This window comes from Scyliorhinus canicula, chromosome 8 (genome assembly GCF_902713615.1).
Source record: "Scyliorhinus canicula chromosome 8, sScyCan1.1, whole genome shotgun sequence".
Taxonomy (NCBI): domain Eukaryota; kingdom Metazoa; phylum Chordata; class Chondrichthyes; order Carcharhiniformes; family Scyliorhinidae; genus Scyliorhinus; species Scyliorhinus canicula.
Window position 1 is genome coordinate 143,936,416 of NC_052153.1, and position 18,974 is coordinate 143,955,389.

Here is an 18,974-nt window from a genome sequence, read left to right on the forward strand (position 1 = left end):
AAGCGATTGTGCTGTCCACAATGCTACCATGCTGTAGTGTGAGCTAATGCAGAATGTATGTTTTTGTGGGTCCCCCAACCTAGTCTAGTGATTCCTCCTACAGTCACAATGGATTTGAATGCTGAAGGTTCATTGGACAAAAAACACACTCCCTGCTGTCAACTGAATGCAACAGGTTTCCAGTGTAGATCCCTGATGGCAGCAGTGCAACATCATACGAGGGCAAAGTCCCAGTGACCACAGAAATGATAGGATATCTAGGTAGGAAATGTTCAATCAATTAATTCACAAATCTTGGAAAAAAAGAGCAAGTGACATTAAATTTGTATGTTTGACATTTAATTGAGAAGCAATTTGTTCAGATTTCTACCAAAAGGAAGATGATAAAAGGCAATTAATAGATTTGACCCTCAGGTAATCTATACTTAGTCTTAGTACTCTGAACACAAACATCAAGAAATAAAGAAAATTGTGTAAACTTTCTGTATATTCCAAGTAAGCTTTCAATTCCAATCCAATCAAGCTCACACTGAGCAGAAAACACACCCAAATTTCTGCTGACTATTTTCAATGACGTACTGAAAGGTCTGGCATACTAGTTGAAAAATGCAGCCCATAGTTCCATAATCAAAAAACATAATCAGAATTGGCTGGACTTTAAATTTAAACTTTAAAGTGAAATTATATTTCATCTGCATCTGGGAGATTGATTGGATGGAAATCAAGCAAGGTCCCTGACCAGTATATATTTTCCCAACCCATTTTGCCTCTGTACATTGAACTCTAACTATCTGATATGCCCCAGTGTGCAAACAAGCAAGCCTGGCTCAGTGGGTTTATCCAGCAAATAGCTAAGCTGTACAAGAAGACCACAAGTTCACTTGCAGCAGGCCCATGGGAGCACCATCATCTACAAGTTCCCTTCTAAATCACGCACCATCCTGACTTGGAAATATATCACCGTTCCTTCACTGCCACTGGGTCAAAAACATAGAACATAGAACATTACAGCGCAGTACAGGCCCTTCGGCCCTCGATGTTGCGCCGACCGGTGAAACCCCTCTAAAGCCCATCTACACTATTCCCTTGTCATCCATATGCCTATCCAATGACCATTTGAATGCGTTTAGTGTTGGTGAGTCCACTACTGTTGCAGGCAGGGCATTCCACGCCCTTACTATTCTCTGAGTAAAGAATCTACCTCTGACATCTGTCCTATATCTATCTCCCCTCAATTTAAAGCTATGTCCCCTCGTCCTGCACATCACCATCTGAGGAAAAAGGCTCTCACTGTCCACCCTATCTAATCCTCTGATCATCTTGTATGCCTCAATTAAGTCACCTCTTAACCTTCTTCTCTCTAATGAAAACAGCCTTAAGTCCCTCAGCCTTTCCTCATAAGATCTTCCCTCCATACCGGGCAACATCCTGGTAAATCTCCTCTGCACCCTTTCCAATGCTTCCACATCCTTCCTATAATGCGGCGACCAGAACTGCACGCAATACTCCAAATGCGGCCGCACCAGAGTTTTGTACAACTGCAACATGACCTCATGGCTCTGAAACTCAATCCCTCTACCAATAAAAGCTAACACACCGTATGCCTTCTTAACAACCACCTCAACCTGGGTGGCAACTTTCAGGGATCTATGAAAAATCTGGAACTCTCTTCCTAACAGCACTGTGGGTTTACCTACACCACATGGACCGCAGTGGTTCAAGAAAGTGGCTCACCATCACCTTCTCAAGGGCAATTAGAGATGGGAAATAAATTCTGGTCTTGCCAGGATACCCACACCACGAGAATTCATTTTTAAAAATCTACATGGAGTTAGATAATCTCATAGTGTTAAAAATGGCCTGTTCCCCTACTGGATGTTAAAATTCTACTAAGTGGTTTGTATTCTCCAGGTAATAGTTAGCAGCATTTTCTACTGCCAAAGTTTAAATATTGAAACTTGGGAACAATTTGCTGAAGGGATCTTAGATCAAATAACAAGGCACGAAAGACAACAGTGAGATGCAAGAGACAGAATTGCATTTCTTGCTTGGTTCTTTAAATATTTTGATTTTATTTTTTACCGAGATTGCTATCTGAGACCAACTGCTACTCAGACAAACCAGCTGCAGGATTTCATCAGGATAAAAAGTTCCCCATTCCCACTTAAGCACAGGACAACCCATAACTCAATCTGAAAACCGTGATCTGAAAATCTCCAAGAGGCAAGAAGGAAAGGAAGAACTAAGCCACTGATGACTTGAAATGATCAATTATATCAGTTTTCCTAAAGTACTATAAGGCAAAGCTAGCAGAAATTCTCAAGACCATGGGCCAAGGTGAATAGGAAACCCACGTCTGCAGGAAACCTCCAGGAATGGGACAAGTATGTAAAGCAGACCAGCAAAGTAGGAGACGTTAAAACTTATACTGCATAATGAGGTAATTGTGTTTTTACTGTAGCAATGTTGAACCAGGTGTTATATGCATGTCATAAGTTTTTTTTTCCCAAGCTTTTTGAGCTTGAACTTTGAGGATCACCATATGGCTAGGACAATAAGCAACTTTACATGGCAGTCTAAGCACGAAACGTGAGACTCAAAAGTAAAGACATTTTCTAGGTTGTAGAAAAAAGGACTATACATAGAATGATGCAATACATAACTAGAAAGGCATAAACGATTTTAACAGACGAGTTCCTTGAATAGCATTTATTTAAAGAAACAAGTCTTTTATTCATGTAAACCTAATAGAACAATTAAGTGTTGACCACGTGGTTGTTTAAATAAAAACATGAGCACCTTAAACGCAGAAAGGAAGAGTATGACAGGGTTTGGCTATATCATCAAAAGCCACATTCCAGGAAAGGCAGGCAGAATTATAGGCTTTCTCGGTTACTTCATTTCTGACACAAGCCAACAACAACTTGCATTTGTATAGTGCCTTCAGTGTTGCAATGGATCTGGGCAGCATGGTAGCTCAGTGGGTTAGCCCTGCTGCCTCACGGAGCCGAGGTCCCAGGTTCAATCCTGGCTCTGGGTCACTGTCCGTGTGGAGTTTGCACATTCTCCCCTTGTTTGCACCTCCACAACCCAAAGATGTGCAGGGTAAGTGGATTGGCCACGCTAAATTGCCCCTTAATTGGAAAATATGAATTGGGTACTCTAAATTTATTTATTTTTTATTTTTTAATGTTGCAATGGATCTTAAGCTTCTGAACAAATTGGGATTGGACACCGGCCCACAAATACAGTTGACGAGGTGCATTTTGAGACTGTGCTTGAAAGTGCAGAAGACTTTCGGAGGGGAAGTGGGAATGTTGACAAAAAGGAGATAAAATGACAGAACGCCAGATTAAAGAATTCGAACTGGAATATAGGGTGAAAGGTAAATTAAAAATAGCATGAAGGAAAGAAACAAGGAATAATTTTTTGTTCAAATTTTCCACATCTGCAGTATTTTTTTAAGGAAACGAGGAAAGAACCACGGCTAGATTCTCCGACAGCGTGATCCTCCGTTTCACCAGCAGCACACTCAGGCCTGCGGATCTCCCGATGACGTGGGGGTGCCCACAATGGGAAACCCCATTGGTCAGATGCGGGGACAGAGAATCCTCCTGACAGCGGGGGCGCACCGCACCAGGAAATGGGTGCGTCGGGACAGAGAATCCCGCCCCATAAATCTCATCTAGTAACCTGATCATGTGAAATCTGCATATACCTTGAGTTCTATCTTTATATGTTACGAATGTCGGAAATGCATCCATAGCGAGAAGATCATTAAGATTCCTGGGGCTGGATTCCATGTGCAAGAGTCTACCTGCTGCTGACGGGCTTTTAAAAAAGCTTGCCCTGCAGCGATAACATACTAATGGCAGGCTAGACAGGCCGAGGGTGAGACCTCACCCCTCAGTGGGACGTAATCTGATTTCCAACAGTGCTAGAACTGAGTCGTAGCCCCTGCTGGGACTCCAATAGGCCCGCAAAGTGCTTCAGTAGATCCTTGGGTCAAGCAAGTCCTGGGCATTTAGGTCAGGCAGGGATCAGACAGCTAAAGGTTGACTCCTCATTCTGCCTGTCTACCTGATCAATCACTTTATGGCTTGGCCAGTGTGACATACGAGTCAATGTCTTGGTAACAATAGCCCATTATTTTTTTTAAGTGGCAAGTCACGCCCACCCACTCACTGTTTATGGGGATGGGGTCAGGGATGGGCAAGAAGGTGGCAGACTAGCCACCTCTTGTATTTTTATGTGCCCTCCTGTAAGCACCGCAGAAAACATGCCTGACAGGAGACCGTAAAATCCAACCCCAGAGTTCTTGAATTACTTGAAGAATAAACTTAAATATTTTTAAATGGTTCCCATACTAAAACCAAAGGGAAGCAACCTGCTTTACCACATGGGTATTGCTCGTCTTATAGCATTAATAATCTCTGACAGGAGTTTAGATATTTTTTTTTTAACTCTCCTGTCAGAACTTGCAATGGGGCTTAAAGAGATCAACTGAGATGTTCCTCTTAATGTGTAGCTTACCTGCTTCAAACTATAAAATCTGAGAATTCTTTCAAAATGGAACTAATTCAAAGCACACTGTTAGAATCTGTGTGGCACCATTCCCGGTATGTCATGCATGTCATTGTATCACATTAGAGCAGCTGGATCATTTTACATGGAGTCAAAGAAGAAGTATTTAACCACACATCTTTGGCTTCTTCAACCCCTGGCACCTACTCTCTGACCCCATTCTGTATTTAAAGACATGGGTGTGGCCGGGCTTGTACACTGTGCACACGGGTTTACAATTTTTTACCTCAGTGGGTGACAAAATTAACACCACTCCTCATCCCACCTGTCAGCATCACTTATGTTTGTTGCCCCAGTGATTAAACAGCTTTGGCGGCTGAAAGTGCTCACAATAGGTTTGCACTTGCAGATCGAGAAGGTGGATAGAGGAGAGGGAATTGTCTTTGAGTCTTGATGAGAGAACCTTTGTGAAAGGAAGAAATGTTTGGAGAAGGAATTCTATTTTCAAACGGAGAGGTGGCTGAATGGGACAAAGTTTGAAGAAGTACTGACATTGATGTTTTGTTGAATGTGGATAAATCCAAATGTCACTTAACCTTTCCTCTTTTGATGAAAGATCAATTAATTGTGGTGCTTGTCATAATATACACACAGGTATATGATGGTGCACAGACAGGCAGTGATTGACACACAGGATGACCAGTGAAAACACAGAACACAGCAGCCAATCACCAGACAGGACACGACCACTATAAAGCCAGAGGGCGCTAGTTTTCCTGCTCTCTCGGGATCCAGCCTCTGAGACAGTCAGAGCTCGTGAGCAGCAACTAGAAGATACACCATATGGTAGTAAGATAGTCTGGTCAGGTTAGCCTTAGGTCTCCAGTCAAGTCAGCATAGTGTCAACCCAGTTAAAGCATGTATAATAGTTAAGAGTTCAATAAAATCAAGTTGCATTTCTTCAAGTGTTGGAAGCCTGTCTCTCTCACCACTGCAGTAAATGCAGTCCTCGCAGACCCAGCTTACCCAAGACATCAGTGCTAAGGTAAACCAGAAAGCAACAATTTTTATGTAAAACATCATATTTTCCAGGCTAATGTGCTTGTGGACCTCTTTTGATACCTATGCCATGATAGATATGAAGTTGGGTGTCATTTAGAAGTGCATACCATTTGGAATTTGCTGCCTAGACCCTGATTAAGAGTGTGAAAGTTACCTGGAGATATGTGCTCCAACAATCCAACCAGGGTAGGCCCGATTCTTCTACCAAGCTAATAATCAGTGATGATAGTGGTTCTGATGCTTCCAATATTGTCACAAAGGGAAGCAAACTGTTTTACCTCACTCTTCTCACAGCATTAACAATCTCCGACAGGAGTTTAGACACTAAATCTGACACAAGGTCATCAGCCTGAAACAAGAAATCTGTTTCTCATACTTGCTGAGTATTTCCAGCATTTTCTGCTTTTATAATGGTAGCAAACTCAGCACCTCAATTTGATACACAACCATCTCCATAATTATAATTAACTGTAAGGTAGTCTACCTGCTGCACAATGGGTTTATTCTAAAGGTGTACTTAGACCTGATTTTGTTTCCCAGATACTCAAAGGCCCCAAACTAGTAAGGTCCCATATGTAATTCTAAAATTAATCTCAGCCACATGTCCTGGCATGTCTTCATATGTGTTTGTATGAAAACTCATCTTTGATCATCCATAAACTTAGAGGTTACACTTACTGGTGTCAAATATGGTTGTCCTCTGTAGGAAACTGGGATATGTTGAATTGTTTGTGTGTGAAACTGCGCTGAGACTAGCTCACAGTAAGAACTTAGCTCCTGAAAATCTTCTATTGAGGGTGCCATTTTATCAATTTTAGACAGAGTAGGAAAGATGAGCATGAGGACACGGAAATATCAGAGTAGTGGTGATTGATCAAAACGCTCAGTACAGCTGCAAAGAGAGTGTGGGGCTATACAAAGAATAAAAAAGAAACAGTAATCTGACCTTGAACCTTTACCATAATGCAATAGGAAGTTGGTTTGTGGCAACATAACATGCCAATGTTTTGGAAACTCATTGATGAGTGTGAAAGGCCAATAACTAATGCAAAAGATTCTTTTTTACACAGATGAATGAATCTCGAAGGACAATAATTAGATGTCCTATTTAGTCTAAAGGCGTGCGAAAAGCATTCCAGAGTCCTTTGCATGATGCAGACAATTAAATGACTACCAGCTGTGATTAGACATTCTTTTTTATTTTTTATTGCAATTACTACCATATTTTGTGGAAATTACCAGAAACATCTATAACTGTAATAAATAATAACTGTAATAAATGCATCAACCTCCCGTTGTTTAAATGGAACTTTAATAGCTGTTGATACACAGTATTTCAAATGTTTAAGCCTTGGGTCTCAGCAGGCTAGTGCAGACTGTAGGTTGTCGTTGCAACAGCCTAGAATACAGCATTGACAGGCATCTCATAATTCGTTCTCAGCTGGAAAAGTGAATAAAACTGGAAGACTTTGGAAATGGAAACAGATGAAAAAGAACATATCTAATTGCCAAAACCAAGATTTATTTTACTTCTCGGGAAAACCTGAGCTGAAAACGTTTACCATTGCACAAAACTTGAAATGATGGAAAATAATATGGAAGGTATATTGTGGTTTCTGCTGTTGAATCACTGAGTATGCAACAGGCATATCCGATTGTGTGAAACACTTGAAGATGGTTAGACAAGACGACAAAGGAGATTTCCCTTTCTGAACATGGCGTTTTTACCCAAAGTCTCCATGTGGCAAACTCTTACTCTCCCTTGGTCCATCCAAAGCAATTGGCAAAGAGGATGTTATGTCTCTTCTTATTGAAAGGAGGAGGAAATCAGAGGCCCACTCTTAACAGCTGATTAAAGACAATGTATTCTGCTGTCCTAATGGCTCGGTCAGTTTATCCAGTGAGTGCTCCTTGGTTAGGATTGCGATTGGTATTGTGGTTGCTGGGCTACGTTTAGGGCAGGGATGAGTCATTTAGTACATTTAGCCACAGCCCCTTGTTTAGTGAGAGGAGAATCTGTCAGTCCTGAATATTTTTGGGCTTGATCGTACGAGGCGTCGCGATCTGGATCTCGCCCTCACTGAGCGGCATCCAAATTTTTCCATTTAAGTGAGCAGTTAGCCACACTGAAATATGTCTGTGCTGGAGTCTCCCAAGGCCCGGTATCAAGTGTCTGTGCCTGGGAGACCTCGCCATGGTGCCGATGGTCCACACAAAAGTGGTCCAGGCATAACGCCACCTGAAGGGGAGTCCCAGGTCAGCGGAGGCCCACGGGTGGTCGGACTCTGGGCAGGGTGATACACTCGCACTCCTGCTGTCACCTGGGCACATTGGCACTGCCAGTCTGGCACCTTGGCATTGCCAGGCTGGCAGGGGCACTGACAGAGTCCCAGACTGGCAGTGCCAAGGTACCCGGCGTTGTGTTCCATGGTTCCCCCGATGATGAAGACATACACAGAATATATATGTGTTCAGTCAGAATGCTGATTTATTGTCAAACACGTGGAAAGACGACTAACAAACTTATACACAAAGTTACTTAAATTCCTCGGGAGCTACACTAAGTGCGACTGTCCTACTGTACGTCCTACTATCAACTGATGAGCTCAGCTCAGCTCAGCTCTTCAGTGCAGGAAATTAAGTTAAGTGTGGCCTCACTGAAGCTAGAAAAAAAGAGTCCCGTTTGATAGCGGCACCAAGAAACACCCCGCTTAATGTGCCCAAAACAAGACTCTTGTTTTTTTCCCATTAAAGCATGCCCTTTATGTTTGTAAGCATTGGTGAGGAAACAATCGTGTTGCATTATGAATCTCCATTCCTCCCTCTCCCAACCCCACCATCATGATCAAATAGAACTGCTAAGTCTCCCTATTGAGGGTCACACGTAAATGGCCATTTTGTAAAATATGGAAGGGTGACTAGTCCATGCAGATTGTACCCCGGCAAAGAGTCAACATTCTAAGAAAGGTATTTGGTTTAGGAGTAGGTATTCAGCCCCTCAGCCAATTCTACTAATCAATTAAATTATGATTGATGTGTACTTCAACCACATTTACCTGCCTTTGCTTGATATCTCTTGACACCCTGATCTTACAGACATTTTAGCAATCTCAAATTTGAAAGGTTCAATGGTTCCTGCCTTTTCAGGGAGAGTCCCAAATCTGAACTATCCATTGTGTGGGACATGATGCTTCATGGGGCTGGTTTAGCACAGGGCTAAAGAGCTGGCTTTTAAAGCAGACCAAGGCAGCCAGCAGCACAGTTCAATTCCCGTACCAGCCTCCCCGAACAGGCGCCGGAATGTGGTGACTAGGGGCTTTTCACAGTAACTTCATTTGAAGCCTGCTCGTGACAATAAGCTCCTAAATGACCAAGCTCTAATTATTCGGGGATGGATTTAACCGTCCTCCACTGATGGGTTAGTCAACAGAGTTTATGGAGGTTGGAATGGGAAAGATCATCAGAACAGCTAGGAGCACATTGGAATAGTCAAGTCCAGAAGTCAAATGAGCTGAGATAGAGGCAAAGTCAGGCGATGTTATGGAAGTGGAAATAGGTGGTCTTAATGATGGCATGAATATGAGGTCAAAGGTTAATCTTGGAATCAGATGTGAAACCAAGGGTGTGAACAGACTGGTTTAATCACAGAATTGTTGTCAGGGAGAGGGATGGAGTCAGCAATTGGGGAATTATGTTTGGAGCTCGAACCGAAAACAATGGCTTCAGTCTCCCTATTATTTCATTGGAGGACATTTCTGTTCATTCAGTGGAGAATGTTAGATAAGCAGTCTGGTCATTTAGCAACAATGGAGGAATCGAGAGAGGTGGTGATGAGGTGGAACTGGGTGTCACCTGTGTGCATGCGAAAATCAATGCTATACATTTGGATCACCAAGAGCAGCGTAAATAAATTGGGGGTTCGTTTTAAGCTCAGTTTTTAAAGACATTAAAAATTGGAATATTAGTAGCTTCCATGCTTTGCTGGACAACTAAATACTACAAAGCAGAGCTGTTTAAACAACTCAGCATGTGAATGCATTGCGATATCTGACATATAGGGGAGGCAGTTGTTTAGTGGTATTATCACTGGATTAGCAATCCAGAGACCCAGGGTAATACTCAGCGGACCCAAGTTCAAATGCCACCATGGCAGATAGTGAAATTGAAATTATTTTTTTTTTAATTTGCAATTGTCTCTTGTCGTAAAAATCTACCTAGTTCACTAATATCCCCAAGGGCAGGAAATCTACCACCCTTACTCGATCTGGCGTACATATGACTCCAGACCCAGAGCAATGTGGTTGACTCTTAAAAATGCCCCCTCAAAAGGCTGGGCAAGCCAAGTGAAATTAATGATGGGCAATAAATGCTGGCCCAGCTAGCGACATTCTCATCCCATTAATGAATTTTTAAAATACCACAATTGATTGGGGATTTTGCATATACATTCAGTATTTCAATTGGGTTAGGGTGAGTTCCCCTCCACTGGTAGCTAGCTCATATAGTTCTGTATTCAAAAAATGGTACACATCAGAACCAGGGAACTGAAATAGGTTATTGTCAAAAAAATAGATGGGAACTTAAGAGATAATTGCGTGACAGGTTGTGCTCTATACATTTGGTAAGAACCTTTGAGGACTATTAATTTTGGTGTCCCCCATGGATTTGAGGTGCCCTGTTCTTATTAATGAAATGAGTGGTGGGAATGGGAGTACAGTCAGTAAATTGACAGAGGGCACCAAAGTTATTTTCCAGACATCAAGTTGTATGGGGAAAGATTTGATGACCCAGCTGGTCTTTTCCCACCTGTCAATTTTGTACGTTCAATACTGATCCATACAAGTCAGAAAGATCCTTTATTTGCTCCCCATTCTGTGCTGGATGATGCCATCTGTGACACTGTTGGTGAATAGTTTGTTTTATTATACCTAAAGCTAGGGAATGGGGTGTGGAAGTGGCAGGGGTTGTAGAATAAAATCACCCATAGTTCCTGCTCCTCACGTTTTCCCACACGACCCTAATGAAAAGTGCAAACATTGTTGTCAAGCAAAGTTGGAATAAACTCCACAATCAAATTACCTCCCAACGTTTACTAGCAAAGGCTTTCATTTACCGGTATAAACCAATTATTCAATGGTTGAGAAAAGGTTCTAATTTTATCATTATAGCACTCAATGTTCATGGGTCAGCCGAAATGCACAATTTTGAAGTTCAAGATACAGATATGGATATGTTTGGGAGTACGCTGGTAGCAGGAAAGAAGATTGTGTACAGGTAAAGGTTACGGATCATCAAAAGGAAGAATCAGAAATGGGAACTTAGAGTTAGCAGTTTGGGAAAGGTTCCAAAGATATCTCCACTCATTGGAAAGCTGAAGAGAAACATGGCTACGAAATAGCAAGGAAAGGTGAAGAGCAAGGTACCCAATGTGAATGCATGGGTCAATAGATAAATAGCAAAAGTAGCCCAGCACTCAACTCTCTCTCTTTGATTGCTCCTGAAGTGAGGCTGGTGTGGCATGAAGTGATTGCAAGGAGGGTGGCCCTGTTTTCCACTCCAGGACACCGGTCTTCTAATTCAAAAGTTGTGCATGTCTGGAAGAAAAGTGAAGAGAGATTGGAGGCTGTTTCTGACAGCCAGCTTCAATGGTTGTGCCAACTGTATGCTCCATCTGAGCTGCAGCTGCCCTTGCAGCAGATGGCATTATTTCACTTCTGCCTCTATGTTGGCATAGAGTTTGTGAAGATGATTTGCCCTTGGTCACTTCCAGGTAGATGCAACTACGGTTGGTGGCATCTTTACAAACACAGCTATTAGGCTATGCTGGCTTCTGATCGAAGTGACATGCAAAGAAAAACAATGAGCTGGGGTGTTTCTGAATATTATGCCACTTTAGTTAGCCAGGCCTTTACAGATTACTGTATCAAGAACTTGAAATGATAGTCTATCTTGAGCAGAGGAATTTCTGAATACTCCTAATCTTTACTAAGGCGAGGTACATGTGCCTCTATTCATAGCTGAGAATGCAAGGGAACCAGTGTGTTGACACAGATATTGTGCCAAACAGACAGTGGTACCGTGGGTACAATGTTTTGGTATGTGATCAGTTGACCAAGGCTAGAAATTAGCTTCAGATGCTGATAAAGAGGAAAAAACAACAAGACACCTGATATTGATGGTTTTCAGGTGATACCAGCTAGATCCCAAATGTCGGATAGGGACAAATTGGGCCAAGGGCCAGTAAAACAGCTGGCCATCTTAAATCCACGTGAAGAATGGCCACTCTGTTGAGAGGTCATGCAGCATCTAAGGAATTATATCAAAGCATGAGTCTGGAGTGTTTAAAACTAAAGGGAAGAAAAGGGGAAACATAAGTTTTCAAAATGAGCAATTTGCACAAAATAGCTTGGAACTCCTGAGGTTTCACAACAGTCTAGGATGCATTAAACAACGCTGTGTGCGTTAGCATTGACTGAGGAAAGGATTCAAAAGTTAAATTCTATTAAACTGGATAATAATCTAGATTCGTCACCACCTGGGAAAGATCGGAGGACAGTGGGATCATGTTTTCTTGTACCTCCTAGATCATAATATTGAAATACGGGCAGCACGGTAGCACAGTGGATAGCACTGTTGCTTCACAGCTCCAGGATCCGAGGTTCAATTCCCGGTTGGGTCACTGTCTGTGTGGAGTCTGCACGTTCTCCCTGTGTCTGCGTGGGTTTCCTCCGGGTGCTCCGATTTCCTCCAACAAGTCCCGAAAGACGTGCTGGGAGGTGAATTAGACATTCTGAATTCTTCTGTGTACCCGAACAGGCGCCAGAATGTGGAAACTCGGGGCTTTTCACAGCAACTTCATTGCAGTGTTAATGTAAGCCTACTTGTGACAATAAAGATTATTATAAAAGAAATAATAGTGACAGGCGAGCACAGAAGCATTTGGGAACCAATGGAATTGATTTCCGGGGTTCAATTCCCGGCTTGGGTCACTGTCTGTGTGGAGTCTGCACATCCTCCTCGTGTGTGCGTGGGTTTCCTCCGGGTGCTCCGGTTTCCTCCCATGGTCACAAAGATGTGCAGGTCAGGTGGATTGGCCATGATAAATTGCCCTTAGTGTCCAAAATTGCCCTTAGTGTTGGGTGGGGTTACTGGGTTATGGGGATAGGGTGGAGGTGTTGACCTTGGGCAGGGTGCTCTTTCCAAGAGCCAGTGCAGACTCGATGGGCCGAATGGCCTCCTTCTGCACTGTAAATTCTATGATAATCTATGATAATTTCCATCAACCTTTTCTGTTTATAAAAATGGAAGCTGTGACATTGCCATCTGCATTGGCTGAGAACAAGAAGCCAATTAATAACACTTTCATTACACATCTGTGGTCTTTACTCATGTCAATGGACACTACCCAATCACTGGTGCCCAGCATTGGATGGCATCCAGCAAATATAAAGTATATAGTAATATTCCTACTGTAGGTCATCATATTATTGTAACAGAAATCCATATGCTCACACGCCCTGCCAGCATTAGCCATTGGCTACCCTAACCCTAACTAATTCTGTGCCAAAACACAGACAAGGAAGTACCAATCCCGCAGCCACTGGTCTTTCAGCTTCTGCATATCTGCTGATCCCTGTCAGTTTGAATATTCATGATTAGAAAAAAAAATTGTTGTTGACCTGCGTATAACTTTGTTTAACCGTGGGGTGCCCTCACTGTTTGCAAACTCTTGTTGGGCTGACGGGCAGATTTTATTGACAGGGACCATCTTGTTGTTGCAGCATTTTTCCACCTTCACAAATGCTGACAGGCACAGTAGTCTTCCTTCCCTTGTTCTGCATTGAGGACCTTTTGGACCACACATTGTCTGGCTCCTCCCACTCGCCTTGCGCTATGGGTGGCCTTACCAGGAGCAAGGAGTGCCCGGTGGCACAACTCAAGGGATGGCAGGAATGCCACATCAAGGTGGCAGCCCACAGATGTGAAGAGATGGCATTATTTCTAAAATGATATGTGTGTCATGTATGCACATCTGTACTGAAATAAAACCTGGCATTACTGCAGTTAATGGTGCTTCGTGGAATTGGCACTTCAGTTCAACTCACAAGGTGTAAGATCAAGATCGTGTGATTTGATTATGGAAGTTCAATAAACGAGTAAATTCTGTTGAAATCAAAATAAACTTAACCCCACCATGAACATATGTAAAATAACACAGGTAGAATTTGCTTTAAGCCATCACTTGTGGTTTGTGGCAACATCTGAACCCAAGGCTGCCTCTCTGCTGGGCCGATATACAGTGTGCTAAATAGAACACAAGGCAGACACTGTACATGTTCATGTACAATTACAAAAGCTTGCCTCCGTGCAGAGTGTATTGAACTTTGCATTGAATAGTGAGTTACACGTTCTGCCGGGTTAACAGCTGGGCTTTGTTACGATGAAATCTGTAATCACTTACCTGAAACCAGATCCCGAAACCAATGTTGGGATTTCTGACTCTTTTCTTCCTCAGTCACCGCCAAAAAGGCGATTACACGCCTGTCCCAGACCTAGCTCTCTTGTTCTCTTGTAGATGGGGAGGGAGGGAGGTCCACTGGGATGCGCCACCAGCTTCTTCATCAAATGTTTGGCGTTGCCAACCGCATTAGCAAAGCTGCCTGGAACAGACACAATTGATTGAAACGTTATCGATGAGACACCGCGGTGTGTGTGATGTATGACTCGGGGCCGGCGCTGTCGCTTCCTTTTTGGAAGAAAGCACCAAGCTGGGGCGGGGGAGGGGGTATTGTCCATCAGTGATTTGGGGCGCGGGTATCACTTTGAACATTGATGAGAAGATTTGTTTAAGAAAGCGGAACATGGGAAGCTCAATTCAATCACACATGGTTCCGCCAAGCGCTCAGCTCCTTTAGATCAAAGATTTTGTAACGGTCAATTAAATTTCTTTCATTCCCCCTCCACCCCCTCCCAAAGTAGCCACCCCGGCCTTCCCTCTCCCCCCCCCCCCCCCCCCAAGCCCCTTCCCAAAGCCTTCTCGCCTCCCAAAGCCCCCTCCCCAAGCCCCATCCCAAAGCCTCCTCCCTAAGCCCTTCCGAAAGCCTTCTGGCTTCCCAAAGCCCCCTCCCCAGCCCCTTCCCAAAGCCTTCTCGCCTCCCAAAGCCCCCTCCCCAAGCCCCATCCCAAAGCCTCCTCCCTAAGCCCTTCCGAAAGCCTTCTGGCTTCCCAAAGCCCCCTCCCCAAGCCCCTTCCCAAAGCCTCCTCGCCTCCCAAAGCCCCCTCCCCAAGCCCCATCCCAAAGCCTCCTCCCTAAGCCCTTCCGAAAGCCTTCTGGCTTCCCAAAGCCCCCTCCCCAAGCCCCTTCCCAAAGCCTTCTCGCCTCCCAAAGCTCCCTTGCCAAGCCCCATTCCAAAGCCTCCTCCCTAAGCCCTTCCGAAAGCCTTCTGGCTTCCCAAAGCCCCCAAGCCCGTCCCAAAGCCCCCTCCCCAAGCCCTTCCCAAAGCCTTCCCGCCTCTCAAAGCCCCCTCTCTTCCCCAAGCCCCCTCTCTTCCCCAAGCCCTCTCCTCCCCAAACCACCTCCCAAAGCCCTCTCCATCTCAAAGCCTTCCCCTGCCTTCTGCTTTACTCCCAAAGCCCCCTCTCAAAGCGTCCTCCCTCCTCAAGCCCCCTCCCAAAGCATCCTCCCTTCCCAAAGCATCCTCCCTTCCTAAGCCCCCTTCCCAAAGCATCCTCCCTTCCCAAGCCCCCTTCCCAAAGCATCCTCCCTCCCCAAGCCCCCTCCCAAAGCGTCCTCCCCAAGCCCCCTCCCCAAGCCCCCTCCCTCCCCAAGCCCCCTCCCTCCCCAAGCATCCTCCCTCCCCAAGCCCCCTCCCCCCCAAGCCCCCTCCCCAAGCATCCTCCCTCCCCAAGCCCCCTCCCAAAGCCCCCTCCCACCCCAAGCCCCCTCCCTCCCCAAGCCCCCTCCCCAAGCATCCTCCCTCCCCAAGCCCCCTCCCACCCCAAGCCCCCTCTCAAAGCCCCCTCCCTCCCCAAGCCCCCTCCCCAAGCATCCTCCCTCCCCAAGCCCCCTCCCAAAGCCCACTCCCTCCCCAAGCCGCCTTCCCGCCCCCACACAGCAGAGCAGCGGAGAGGGTCTCGGGTCACCAGTGTCAGCAGCAAAGCACCAGGCTGGGCTGTGTGACATGAGTTTTTTTTTTGTTTAGCCCGTTTATTCCCCGTCCTCGGAGTTACTCACACTTCTCTAACATGTGCCACTTTTAGCCTTGACAATAAAATATTTCGTTTAAAATCGCTTTAAAATAAGGAAAACGAAGTTATCCCGTCGCGCCGAGCTGCTGGAAAAATCTGTGACAGGACCGCTGCGTCTTCTTTTCTATATTTTAATGGATATTTCAAATGGAGAAAAAGTACAATTGATAATTCCTATAATTTTTTAAGCCAATAATTTTTTTATGGATGTATATTAATTTCCACAGTGCGGGTGCCGGGTTGTCCATGAGGGGGCGCCACAACCCACCAGAACCCGCCCCCCAAGCAGCTCCCAGCCACAGTCTGAGAGGCGAGTTATGAAGAGCCTGTCACACACAGCACCGGGCTCCTGTCAACCCTGCACTGATGCAACGAATGGCACCGATGGAAACCTCGCAGAAAGAATCTTGGGAGGCTTCTAGTTACGACGTTGCACAAAGAAATTACTTTTCGTTTTCACAAGCCCCTCAAAAGCTGAGATTTCTTACTGAAAGTCCTGTGTCTATTGGTGGCCGTTCTGTGCTCTTTTAATGTTGATTTGCATTCTAATGGGGTATTTTACCCGTTTCTCGCCGATCGCTCCAGTGTTGTGCAGATGCCAGAAAGACAACGTACCAGAGAATGAGAGGCAGCTTTAAGGAGCTGGACATGGTTCAGATAATTAATACATTTTTCAGATGTTACACACATATGCAAGGGACAACTGAAGATCAATGCAAATTTGGGGAGCATCGTGTTCCCCACTCCTCCCCCCCCCCCCACCCAAAACAAAATGTCAAAATGTATCATTTCCAACCCCCGATCCATAGATGAGAATTTGTTTCAGTTGGGTTGGGTCGATAACTTTCCTAACTGAGTCACGTTTCCTTTTTCAACCCGGTGGCCTGCTCAATACGCAAAGGTTCTGTCTGGAAAAGTTTCGCGCGAGATAATACTAAATAATGTTTTATTGTACAACTTGAAACCGAGCCCAGTATCCAGCTGCAATTGCACATTTAATGAGCTCTGGTAGGCAATATTGGATTCAAATTTAAGGTGGGGTGGGAGATCAAATAAATCTACCCAACAATCTTTTGTCCATTCAACCGCACCCGACTTTGAACAAAATGGATTTATTTGAAACGGATTTTTTTCCCGTTATAATTTCCGTTGTTACCAGGAGCCGCCTGTGCATAGTCATTTACCAAGTGGGCAGAAATGTACTGAATAAAGAGTGTTTTATTCTCCCATCCCATGCTTGCCTTTCTGAGATTTGATTTACCCAAGGTAAACAATGGAGAAGTAATGAAAGCGATGTTTCTGACTATCATCAAAAGCATTTGCTGGTTGCTGCAAAGGTCCGTTTGCTCCAGTGACTCTCCCTCTTCTCTCTCTCGGAGAGCTTCTGCTAAAGACTCTCTACCGGACTGGAAGTTCCCTGCATTTATCACATTGCAATTTGCATTAATCCACCCACCCACCCCCGCCTCCCCGAATGACTGAACAGAACCAACGCTATCGAGGAACTGTCCTCGCCTTCCCCTCTATCAGACCGCACAAGAAATGGGCTAGGATTGAAACTTTAAACTCCACAATCAGCGCTCTTTTTTCCCCCGTTTATCTTCCTTTGCCCTTTTATTTTCGCATTATTTTACAAATGTTTAAATGTGTCCTGGACAATACCTCACATCTCCGCCCACCGCAAACCACAACCACACGCACGCCACATACATGCATGCAAACTTAAATTCACACACACTCAACCGCATAGACCCACACCGCTTAACATGCAGAGACACCCGCAACATACATCCACTCAGGCATTCGCGCGCGCATATTCACACCGCACACATAACGCACACACTTGCATCCACACCACACACTCTCTCACTCACATACAACATAGTCGCCCAGACATTCACGCAAGATACTGACGCGGAACATACATGTCTCCACACACAGCACACTCTCCCACTCGCACACACCCTCACGCTCATTCACAGTCTGCAGACACGATCGCATTCACACACAATACGCGCTCTTCTCTCCTTCATCCTTTCATTGAATCTCAGTTTTCTAGCATGTGCTTGCCCCGTCTCTTTCCTCCATCGGCCTCATTTCCTCACAGCCTCCTGTACGATTTCCCTTCTATTCTTTCCTTGCTCGCATCTCTTTTGCTCAATTCTCCTTTTAATCATTATCTCCCATCCCACTCCGCCTACCCCACCCCCATGAAAGTCTCCGTCAAACCCATTTCAACTTTTACAGCAATTTAACCCACTTCTACCCCATGAGCAGATCCCAGCCTTACAATTCCGTTACAATACGGTTACTCTTTTGTTTTAAATCAACTTTACCTCTGAGGTCGGGTGCACAGGAAAGTCCTTTTAAAACGTGATTTATAGTCCCGCACTCAAAAAGTGGCAGTAGGTCCTGCAGCAGCCGATGAGTGAGAAATGATTAGAGCGTGGACCCTAGGCTGGACTCCACTTCACCGGTCACTCTTTAAACACTTGTCCCGGCGCACAGTGTTTAATCTTTGGGCACCAGTGCCTGCTCTCAGCCGGAGGGGAGAAAGAAGCACAAATCTAAATTGCTGCAAGTTCAAATGCGGGATTTGACACCTATCATTACTCCGTCAGCACTGCAGAGGAGGGGCCCCCACGTCTTTGGGGCTGGATTGCTGGAAAAAAAATCATTTGAATCTCTGATGAATTACAAAGAGCCAATTGATGAAAAGACTCCCACGACCACCTTAACCCTTAAAAGGGCATTGTCCACTATATACGGTCTGTTTAAACCAGCCGGCCACGTATGAAGAGATCTCTTTGAGATATCTGATCTCTGATGGAGTACATCTGGCCTATCGTTGCTTCAAAGATGAGTTTTAATGAGGCTTGTTCAAAAAAAACGACACCATTTATAGCCAATGGTGAGACGTGATAGGGCTGAGTGCCCGCGAATGACTGGGAAGTGCAGGTACCACAGGAAGCGATTGCTAGTTCTCAGTGTAATGGTTTCATTGAACATCTTGTGTGAGTTAATGGCATTTAGATATCAACCTCCGGTCCCCATCCCCTCGGTTTCCATTTCCATCAAAGGTTGGGGGGGGGGGGGGGGGGGTCAGGTATTAGGCGGATGGGAACCGGCTACAGCCGAGT

At 44.8% G+C, this 18,974-nt stretch overlaps 1 protein-coding gene across 3 annotated transcripts in view; it reads right to left on the reverse strand.

The window, feature by feature from the left end:
- The window catches only part of LOC119970550 (versican core protein-like), a 225,779-nt gene extending 207,158 nt beyond the window's left edge, over positions 1 to 18,621 (reverse strand). For all 3 annotated transcript variants that reach the window (XM_038805361.1, XM_038805360.1, XM_038805359.1), the window contains exons 1-2: positions 18,171 to 18,621; positions 14,048 to 14,246 (exon numbers count right to left, since the gene is read on the reverse strand). The gene's annotated coding sequence lies outside the window, so the exon portion shown is untranslated. The remainder of the gene's footprint in view (positions 1 to 14,047; positions 14,247 to 18,170) is intronic.
- Positions 18,622 to 18,974: the final 353 nt, after the last annotated feature.